The sequence below is a fragment of the Cyprinus carpio genome, chromosome B3 (genome assembly GCF_018340385.1).
Source record: "Cyprinus carpio isolate SPL01 chromosome B3, ASM1834038v1, whole genome shotgun sequence".
Classification (NCBI taxonomy): domain Eukaryota; kingdom Metazoa; phylum Chordata; class Actinopteri; order Cypriniformes; family Cyprinidae; genus Cyprinus; species Cyprinus carpio.
The window spans coordinates 23,047,202-23,058,852 of record NC_056599.1 but is presented as its reverse complement, the minus strand read 5'-3'; the positions used below and the strand labels follow the sequence as shown (position 1 = coordinate 23,058,852).

The 11,651-nt window shown below is 36.8% G+C and overlaps 2 pseudogenes; both read left to right on the top strand.

Moving 5' to 3' along the window:
* The first annotated feature begins 3,116 nt into the window (after window positions 1-3,116).
* Window positions 3,117-6,491, top strand: LOC109060361 (annotated as a pseudogene).
* Window positions 6,492-8,502: 2,011 nt separating this feature from the next.
* On the top strand, window positions 8,503-11,425 carry LOC122136880 (annotated as a pseudogene).
* Window positions 11,426-11,651: the final 226 nt, after the last annotated feature.

Here is an 11,651-nt window from a genome sequence, read left to right as displayed (position 1 = left end):
ACCAATACAAGTATGCGCTTAATATAGTGAGATACGACAATATTGCTTGGCTCCGACCATAAGTAGGTACTAATTATACAGTACAGTGCCAGAATCGATATGACATCCCACGGGGTTTAGGGGGTTAACATTAAAATATGCAGCTGATGTAAAAAAGCACACGAGTTTGATATGCTCTATTATCAAATTCTCATAGATATGGCAGGGTTCTTCCCCAAAAATATCAAGCCTCTCCTGGCATGTGCTCCTTGTCAGCGACGAGCACTGTTATCCAATAAGGAAGTGCATGCACCGTGCAAAGAAAAAGTGCACACGCTTTATCGTGTGCTGCCCTTTTTCAATTTTTATCAATAATAATATTTCGATGTCAAACGCACTCGGTGCGTTTTCTGTTCCCTGTCTCACACTAAACGGATAGCTCGCGAGCTAACGGGCTAGCTGCCGTCACCTTGATTGTGCCGAATGCAAAAACACACGAGCTTCACAGTCAACGTTTCAGCAGCGGTTAAACATCACAACCAGTTTTCCCAAACAGCGGCACACGCATTCCCGCGATCCCCCATGCTCCGTCTAAAATATCTCCATGCCGGAGGCTCGGCGTTTGTCATCCAGGGAACGGAGGAATGCACGGTGCTCAGCTCACGGGCGCACGTCTCGCCTTTGCTGCCAAGTGATGTTGCTGCTAGCCTGCAGTGATTTCATCCAGCAGAGTTTTTAAACGAGCGCTTTGCTGAGGAGATCCGTTTCTGATAAGCGGCTATGCCAAAGAAAGGTTATATATCCCCTACATTCCCCGCACATTTCTCTCTCGTGCGGACTGATGCCGGTGTGCGGGAGCATGCGGCTGGTGGAGGGGCGCAGCGGCCCGGACTTCACTCCTGATCCTCCGCTGATGCTGCAGCGCTCTAAATCCAGTCTGGACCAACTGGGACGAGCCGGGGGTGGCGCGAGCACAGGATCGATTCAATTTGTGCCTTTTAGATATTTTTTTTTCTATTGCAATATATTATGTTTTGGGGAATGTAGCCTAATATCAAGATTACATAATAGTCTATTTGACAGTCATTGTATCGTATACTAATGGTATTTTTTATAATGATAGCTCAAAAAGGGGCGATGGTCCGATCTCTGAACGAGTCGGACCTTTCCAATGAATTTGTTGAACGAACCCGAGTTTGAACGATTCGTTTATAAATCGAGCTAAATGATTCGCTTACGAATCGAACTGAATCAGTCCGAATGAATCTTACGGAGAATCGGCTCTTGTCCGATTCTCAATGAGCCTGCGAAAAATTACTTTAATTGAATAAAACAAATAAACAAATGTTACGACGTAGGCTACTGGACGTTTAGCTAGGACTTGTAGGCCTCGGACGTTTACCGTAGGCCTTTATTAAAATTCAGCCAAGACTTTAAAATGAATTTTAGTATAGTATAGTTCATTGTAAATGCAAATTATAAGTGTTAATTACACGTGTGAGGCTGTGTAGACCCCCTGTCTCAAACTTCAAGCAGGTCAATTATAAATAGAGGTTGGCAGGTGTCATAATGACATTCAATGATACAAGGTTGGATGATTATTTAGTTGTGGTGCAAATATTTCTGTATTATTCTTTATAATATCTTTGTGTAAGTGGAAATATTTTGTTTTATTGGATAAAAGATTCAGTAAAATAAAGCTGTTCACATGCTTAAACCTTAAGTTGTTTTGTAAAGAGTTAATTAATCTGTATTTTGTTTCCTTGCACCATGCAACAGTACAGACTATAATCAGTGTTGGGGAGTTAATAGTTATGCTACATGTAATGGAATTACATAATTTAATTATAAAATAAGTGTAAGTGTAATCTGTTACAGTTACTGAGAAAAAATGTGTAATTAAATTTTCATTTCAAATGAAATTTATTTAACCAATTCCTTTCCCAAATTACATCGACTGCTCTAAAATATGAGACACCCATGTTTGAGGAGTTTTAGGACACAGAATAGGACACATGATTGATTATTAGGTAACTGTTTTATTTCCGAATTGGGATTATGTACATGCTTTATTTTTTGAAGATTAAGGTTAACTCAGCTTGTTTTAAATGTTTTTTAAATGATTTACTGTTGACATTTATTATTTACAAAAGTAATCAAAAATAATAATAAAATGTAATTAGTTACATTACTTTAATAAAGTCATTGAAATATTTACATTACTTATTAAATTTTTAAACAGAGTAACTTGTAATCTGTAACCTATCCGGCTCACATCTGGCCCGTGTGAAATCCATGTGGGCCGGATCTGGGCCAACACTATGTTGCTGTCTGGGATATTACATTTTCCAGTTACCTTCCCAGGCATGACTATAATGTATGCAGGTTAAAATCGCTCAATTTTTTTAGTATCTTAACATCCATGTGAAAACACCCACAAGATAACACATACACCACAAGTATATAAATTGAAATTTCCAACCACTATGTGAGTATATAGTTGTTTTATGAGTCATGAAGCCCATGCAGAACAAACCCATGCTGACCACAGTCATACAATGACAAGTTTATCTGCATCTGGGCTTGTGACCTTTTGTTTAAATCTGCAAACAAGCCGTTGTACTTTTAACACTTAATTTAAAACAAACTAGTGAACTGGGGTGATAATGTTCAAAATGGTTAAAAACCTAAGATACACAGTTTGCCTTATACATTCATTTTAGCATAAACACATGAATTATGCATGCATCAATATACTGTTTGCATTATTTACAGATCTGAATAAGCAGTACACTCATGCTAAAAAAAAATGAAAAAGCTTTAAAAACGAGTAAAAGAACTTCTATCCTGCAAGGGCTGTTTTAAGTGTCAAACATCTATGTTTAGAGTTTGATTTCTATAAGCTTGCTTTTCAGGTCTTGCATATAATTATGTGAATGTCTCCATTTCTGTGTTGGAGATTCATTGCTTATCAACTTTTTTTTCAAATTCTGGTATAGGCACTTATTAAAGAAGCTAATGAATCTTCTTCTTTGCTGAATTTAAACCACATCCCTTGATGTCAAGCAACACCTTTTCTTACATTCTAGCCTTTTACTCATTTTTTTTTTCACATGATGAGATGAGTCAGTGACCAAGTGTGAATGTTCTTGTACCGGTCCATTGCAGTTGGGACACATGAGTGTACATAAATATGAGCACAGAACAGGTACTTCTCAGTCTGTGTTGGGCGATCTTAGATTACAATTAAAAAGACCTCGCAGGTAAGTGAAAAAGAGCTTAAACTCACTTAATTGTGAGTTTATTGACTGATAATAATACCTATATTAATATCTTCAAGCTATTTTTTTTAACTACTTTAAACTCCTGTAAAACAAATAATATAAAATAAAATAATGATGATGCTGAAGCACTAACAGCGTTAAAATTATTCTAGCGATTTTGCATGGGAACATTATAAATTTAAACTGCTAAAATCTAGCATGCCTATAGAATGATTCATTCTAAAAACATTAAAACTTATAAGGAAGGGTCTAGGATACACCAATCAAATCCTGCACAAAGGTTTTGATTAGAACCAATATATGAGCAACAAAGTTTATATATTAACATTTGCACTGAGGTTTAACAGTATTAATATTGTGCTCTTATAATCAGAATTTTTTTTTTTTTTTGGTCTTATTTCTCATTTATGTATACGTATCTCAGCAGAACTCGCAATGATTCCTCTAGTTATCCTGTGGTCTGGGCTTCTTCTGTACCTTCCTCCTCCAACCAGCCCGGCATGCTTTCTGGGTAAAGAAGCAGAGTGTCGAGATGCAAATTTTGTGCCAGGATCTGACTTGGCTGGAGAGGGTTTCGACATAACTAAGATGCAACGCCTGGGCACTTTTGTCATCGACATGAGTAAGTGGGAGCTCAAGAATAAAACATGTAACCTGTGCAAAAACCCATTCATGCAGAACAAAAAAGCAGAGCTCCCGGTGTCTGTGCTTTACTGGAGGGCCACCCAAAAGTGCAAAAGGTCATTATCCAGCTCCATTTATGAGTCCAGCGAGTCCCTGGTCAGTTCCAGCACCTCCTCCGTAGAGAACAACTGGAAAGTCGGCCTGGGAATAGGCAACATGGTAAGTAAGATGTCGGTGATTGTTGGCTGGAACGAACTCCAGACTCGCTGAGTATTCAATGGCAAAGACCAAAAAGGACAAGTTCAGCTTCATCAAGCAGTCTACATCCTGCGGATACTATGGGTAAGACTTAACATATATTAGTTAACTTCTGTGATGAATATCATGGTATATGGGTTTTAATGTGCAGCATTATAAACTGCTGTCTTCAGATACAGAATTAGCAGCCGCTCTCCTCTTCATCACGAGCTAAGTTATGAATTAACCACACTTCCGGAGACATATGACAACCAACAAAAGAAAGCTACTTGTCACTTATTGAAAAGTTTGGCACACATTACACTGTCCATGTAAGCCAAAATATATCAGTATCAATGTGTGCTATTTCTCTCAGTCTATTGCATATATGTCACTGTTGCTTGTAATCTGTTAGGTGAAACTGGGTGGAACAGTGCAATCTGTGACCAGTGTAAAAGAATGCATGGCTACTCTACAGGACCTCAGTACGGATGAGGTCAAAACATGTCTGGACGTCGAGGCATCTGCAAGTGTAATGGGGAGGATCAGCATAGACACGGCATACCGTCACCTGTAAAGAGAGCAAAGACAAAAAAAAACTGAGCAAGCACACAGTTTTTCTAACAGTTTTTACTGACAGGTTTGTGCTTTGAATTGGCAGAATGTGATTTAATTGAATTATCAGCTAAATTATTAGTTAAAAATGGCTAAACAATATAGTCTGATATTAAATATTAGTTACATAAATATAGTTTTTGTTTGTGTGTTGTGTATAGTTTATAATATTTTTTATTTCATATTTTTAAATGTATATTTTAATTTATAATATTTGTAATATAATTAATACATTTTTATTTATGGTTTATTTTTTGTATTACTTTTTTATTATATTATGTAATTAAAATTATACTTATAATAATAAGAATAATATTTTAATATTTAATAAATACATTTAATTGGGGGAATCTAAATTTTAATAAATTAAATTTAATAAATGTTAAAATTTAATATTTTCCTTGAAAGGTAGTACATTACGATACGATAGATAGATAGATAGATAGATAGATAGATAGATAGATAGATAGATAGATAGATAGATAGATAGATAGATAGATAGATAGATAGATAGATAGATAGATAGATAGATAGATAGCTATAGGGTTCAAGCTTAATTTTCTTTCTTTCTTTTCTACAAGGTTAACTGAAAATCACGGGTGGCCATGCTCAAAGACACAGCGCTCCTCTTCTCAGCCAGTAATGACCCTGGTGCTTTCAATCAGTGGCTGTCCACAGTGCCAGAAAAACCAGAAATTATTTCCTTTTCACTGAAGCCCCTCCATATGTTGCTGCCAGTCAAGGACCCAAAATATGAGCAGTTACGCCGAGCCATTCGTGACTACATACTGCAGAGGGCCCTTTGGAAGAAGAAAAGCTCTGGCTCTACACCTTGCAAGGCCGTTATCGCAACTAACCCCAAAGAGCCCTGTGTGTGCACCTGTCATAACAACCCTGGAGTTAAAGCAAACTGCTGCCCTGCACAGCTCGGACTTGCTCAGATTAGTGTAACTGTGATGAAGGCAACAGGTCTGTGGGGAGATTACTTCTCACAGACTGATGGCTATGTCAAGGTCCTGAGAAATCATAAGTTCTTTCTAGGGGAAACATCAGTGATTTGGAACCAAAACTCACCAACCTGGAACTGGAATTTTGATCTCGGCAGTTTCGTTCTCTCTCAGTTTGGGGGGCTGAGACTAGAAGTGTGGGATAGGGACAACAAGTGGGACGATGACCTCCTGGGGGCGTGCAACATACAACTAAAAGAACCTGGGGTGTAAAAAAGCGACTTCTGTCGACGTAACCATGGTTTGCTGTACTAACAAAACGAATGTAACTTGTGCTCCTAGTTTAGCTGGCCCCTCATGCACCCAGTACGTGGGCTCTCCGATGGCCTCCCATCTAGAGAAGGTATATGTGTCACGACACGCCCGTCCCATCCCCAAAGATGAGCTGGTGAAAATGGGGGTGCTTTTAGATGAGCGCCGCTTTTTGTTAAGTCAAACCAGTGATCCTAAAAGCAAAACGCAGACTTTGTGAAAGCTTATCATCAAAGCACAATAAAATAAGTAAAAAAAAAAAAAAAATCTTCAAATAAAATGTATAAAAAATTGTGTTTTGCATCTCAGCATTAAAGTGATGGATAACTATCCCTTTAACATTTTATTATCGATGCTTAATTAGCTTTTTCTTTTATTTTTGCTATTCAGATCTTTAATACGATCTGTGGGTGTTTGCTTTATTCTCTCAGTATGCCTTGCACTTACTTGCATGCAAATTTTTGTGGTTAATAAAACAATCATGAAAACAGCAGTTGAATTGATTTTTCTAAGTAAGTCATGTCATTTTTGGTTGTTAGGTTGGCGAACTGTTGAAAGTGTGTAGGAGGTTTAACGCCACAAGAGGAACTATGTGACTAACAGCAGCAGTGAGGCAAACATTTAGTTCTGATTTGACAAGTTTAGTCCAACGGTCTGACTCTACATCTGCATGTTTTAACAATGCACAGGTCAACGTGTAAATGAAAAGCTCACATGTTCCACTGACTTTTCATCTAGTCCCCATTTCACCACAGAGCATACTCAGCGCTGAAGTGGCTATTCGAGACCACATTCAATTCCTCTAAACTGAAAAGTGTACCCTCACTCAGCCCACAATGGATGAGTGTATTTTTTATTGGTAGCAAATACCGGTAAAGCCCACCCACAAGCTAGCATTTATTTCCTACATATAGCCCCTCTCACACATCACTCACGAATGCCTGCTAGACAAAACGGAGTAGTTCAAGGTAAGAAGCGAATTTTACATCACCTTTTAAAGAAAATAGTGATTTGTTTCTTGCTGCTTTTTTTATGACTGTGATGTAATGCAACTAAAATTTGTTCTTTTTTAATAATATTCCTCATGATCCCTGTAGGCAAAAAAGCTTTTTCCTTGTTCACGTTCATGCACAACATACTGTTATTTAAAAACTCCAGTGCAAGGCATACATCCTGTAATATCCTGTTAATATTTCAGAATTAGTTACATTTTGGAGACTAGAGTTTAAAAGTAAGGCATTAACCTGTTTGATCCCAGATAACCCTTTAAAATAATCAATAATTATTTTTGAAAAAGTGTGTGAAAAATTGTGTTTTTACGGTCGGGTCGCAATTGTGGACTGGTGGGATAATGTGTGTACTGAATTAACATATTTCTGTCAAAAAATAGTTTTATATCTTTGCCCAGCTATTTTAAACAGTTTGATCACATTCTAGGGTTACTATTATGCATAAAAAACCCTTAAACAACATTGATAGGAATACTGAGATAAAAGACAAATACATAAAAAAACAACCATCAACAAAATGTTTTACTTTTTTTTGTAACGCATATCAAAAGTTTTATTTTAGTGCTACCAGTATTACAACATCAATATTGTAACTTATTTGTAACATTTGAACTTTTAATTCATTGCAATATTTTGTTATTGCAATATTTTAGAGCAATTTTCACTAACAACTGCTATTGGATTTATATTGCATAGCCTACCTAAGTTCACTGTTATCCCTCCAGTCACTATCGTGACCATCAAGATGTTTACTCATTCAGTGACCACATTCAACAAAACTGAAAATATAAACCTTTTTTGTGACCAGTGGGATTAAATATATAGGTTATGTATTGTTTTACTTCAGACGTACTTCAGAAGTCAGTTAAACATTACAATTCTAGTATAATATCAATATTTTTAAATATTTATTTATTTATTTTTTACAGTATGAAGGTTTTGGCGCATTCACATAATAGTAATAGGATTTAATTAAAAAGTATCTGAAATGTGTTCTTTTTAAATATTCCTTATGATCCCTGTAGCCAAGATCAACTAATTGTCATAATCCTAACAACAATACAATACAATAACCTTTTTCCATCATGTTCATGGCGCAACAGACTGTCATTAAAAACTTGCAGGACAAGACATCCATCCTGTTATGACAGGCCTACTAAAAAATATTTAAAAATTAGTGATGTTTTAGAGATCCGACTTTAAAATATTATATAAGGTACGCATTTTTATTATTTTTTCATTTTGAAGAAAGTTGTTTATTATTTTAATGTTTATTTATAATAATTTCGAATTTTGAGTGTGAAGGTTGAGACTGTAATTTTAATAATTTTCTGTCATTTTTTTACTCACCATTGATTGTGCAATTTTGTACTGTTTATTTCAAGTTTCTATAAAATTAAATAAATATATAAAGAAAATATAAACACTCCCACACACATAATTGTCATGTTGTTTTTTTTCATAGGAAAGCAGAGCATCCATACACATTTTTACAGGAATGTGGGCGGTGCTTGTTTTTTACCTCTTTCTGCCCATCGTGCAGTCATGCACTAAAGGTAAACCCAATGAATGCGCAGAAGCAACCTTCGCCCCCGGGTCCAACCTGGCCGGAGAAGGATACGATGTGACCAAGATGCAGCGCAAGGGAGCCTTTGTCATTAACACAGAGGTCTGGAGGCGAAAGGATAAATCATGCACCCTTTGCAGGAACCCCTACATGGAAGGAGCAAATCAAAAGCTTCCCACATCTGTAGTAGACTGGAGATCCAGCAAAAAGTGCAACATTCAAGTATCAAGCTCCCTGTACCAGTCCAGTGAAGAACTGGTCAGCTCCAGCATGTCCTCCATTGAGAACAACTGGGCGGCTAGTTTGGGTATAGACGTTAAGCAAAATACAGGCTCATTAATTTTGGCTGGAACTAACTCAAAGCTTGCAGAGGTACTCAATGGAGAAGACCAAAAAGAGACAAGTACAATTTTGCTAGTCAAAGTATTTCTTGTTCATTTTTACAGGTGCGACATACCAGCTTCCATTGCCTCATGGCCTTTCTTGAATACTGAATACTTTTATTCATGATAAAAGAAACAAAAAGAGTCATAGCCTGCTCCTATCTCTTCTAACATTTTCCATGTCTACCTACAGCTACAGGGTCTCCAACAAGCCTGTTCTCCATCCCGAGTTCAAGCGCTCTGTGAAGGAGCTTCCCAAGACATACAATCTTGATTTCAAAAAGCGTTTTTACAAGTTCATTAACACCTATGGAACCCATTACATCACTAAGGTAATTCTGGTTTACAATTTACTCCACATGTATGGATTACAAAGGCCCAAAGATGCTACAACAACACAATACACTGCAAGTCAAACCATTAATCAGGGGTTTTTTGTTTTGCCAGGTAACTCTTGGAGGGACGCGTACACTCTGTGACCAGTATCAGACAGTGTGAGACCGCCCTGCAGGGGCTTAGTGCAGATGAGGGGTGAAGGAGACATGCTTGGACGTGGAGGCAAGTGCCAGCATTCGTGAAAAAAAAAGTAGATATGAAAGCAGAAAGTAAGCACTGTAATGAAGACAAGGACAAAACAGAGAGCAAAAAGCAGCTTCTCCAGCCGCTTTAGGACAGGTGGGTTTAAAATCATGATGTCTATTGTAATTTCTAGCTTGTCCATACATTTACTGTCCTGGACATCCTCTATTTTTTACATTTAGATTAGCTCTGCCATCATCTAATGCTCACTTAAAGTACATCTTCAAAAACATTAATAAAATAACAAAAAATAACTAAATGTAATCTTTAGCAGATCTACGATTTGATATCCCTTTTTACATACTGTAAATTATAATGTTGTGGTGCTTAAATTAATTTAACAGAATCATTTGAATTTGTCCATTATTTTTTAATATTTGTATTTTATTATTTAGACAAAACCGTAAAGAATTTTTATCTCAGTCACTTATCTGTTTTCAGGTCACATTGTAAAAAGTGAATTTCTTATTTGGTAGTTTTGCTTTGTTTTCCAGCATAAATATCTAAACATTCTAAAATCAGCAGACATTTATTCGAGAAGCACAATGACGCAAGTCTTGTTTTCTGAGATTTTAAAAAAAGGTTTTCTTTAAAACAAGAAAAAATCTTAATGGGTAAGAAAAATAAACTTTATCAAAAGGAAAACATTTATCCTTACCCCATTGGCAGACATGGTTTTTCTAAAAAATAAAATAAAATAAAAAATGTTTGTAATGTTTTGGTGTTTTTTATCTGTGTTTTGATGTATGTTGTTTTCTTTTTGAGGAATTATTTTCATTATTGGACCAGCACTTTGGTCAATGCTCTGTTGTTTTAATGGTGCTTTATAAATAAATAAATAAAACTGAACTGAACTGAACTAAAATGTAAATGTATCATTTAAGTTATATTAAAGTTAGATATTTGTACTGGACACAACAAAAACACTGAGAAAGAAATTGATTTTATGAAAATAATTTCATGTTCACTTCATAAAGGCTTTTAATATCAGCGTATCCCTAATCAACTGGTTTTTATTTCAAAGGCTGACCGAGGTGACCGGAGGTCACACTTCAGAGCCTGAGATCCTTTTCTCAGGAGGAAAAGACCCATCAGCTTACAAAGAATGGCTCGAGTCCTACCACAAAAACCCAGATGTGATTTCTTACTCTCTGGAGTCCCTGCATGAGCTAATCTCCACCAAAGATCCAGTGCGCAAACACTTGCGCCAAGCCATCCATGACTACATCCTGGAAAAAGTCCTTCTGGAGGAACTGCACTGATTCTTGCAAAGATGGCGTCAAAACCAACCCAAACAACCCGTGTGTCTGGCACTTGTCGCAAACAACTTCCTGGGATCACACCAGACTGCTGCCCATCTAAGCGTGGACCTTTCTCGGGTAAAGGTCACAGTCGTGAGGGCTCAAAATCTGTGGGGTGACACGACCACAGCGACCGATGGGTACGTAAAAATTGTTCGACAAAAAATAAACATTCTGATTGGACGCACTGATATGATCACGATAACAACTCACCCTACTGGGGGAGAACCTTTGATTTGGGTGATGTTGTCCTGGCAGAGAATGAAAAGATAAAACTGGAGGTGTGGGATGAAGATAATAAATGGGACGACGATTGGCTGGGAAACTGTGAAGTACCCATAAAAGCAGGTCATCAGGACAATTTCTGCACTTTAAATCACGGTCTGCTGTTCTACAAACAGAAGTGACATGCGCTCCAAGTTTGTCTGGCCCTACTGTGCAAAGTATGTCGGTTCCCCCATGAACTTTCAATGGAGAAGGTATCCGCATCCCGAAATGCACGACCTGTGCCAGCAGAAATACTGATGAGCAAGGGAAGTACTTCTGGACGACTTTATGTATATCAAAAGACAAATTACAGTGCTTAAAACTATTCTGTAGTCAGTTTTGGCTTTGGATCTGATTGTGAGACTATGCAAATATAACTTGAACCTTGCTTGTATTAATCACTATTAAAAAATACATATTTAATATAATTCTTAATATTTAATATTTCTTAACCTTTAGAGACAATGCGCAATATGTATTTATTATCTGCTGTTTTATTACAGGATTCTATGCTTGCACTGGCAACTTTTCACAAACACATCATAT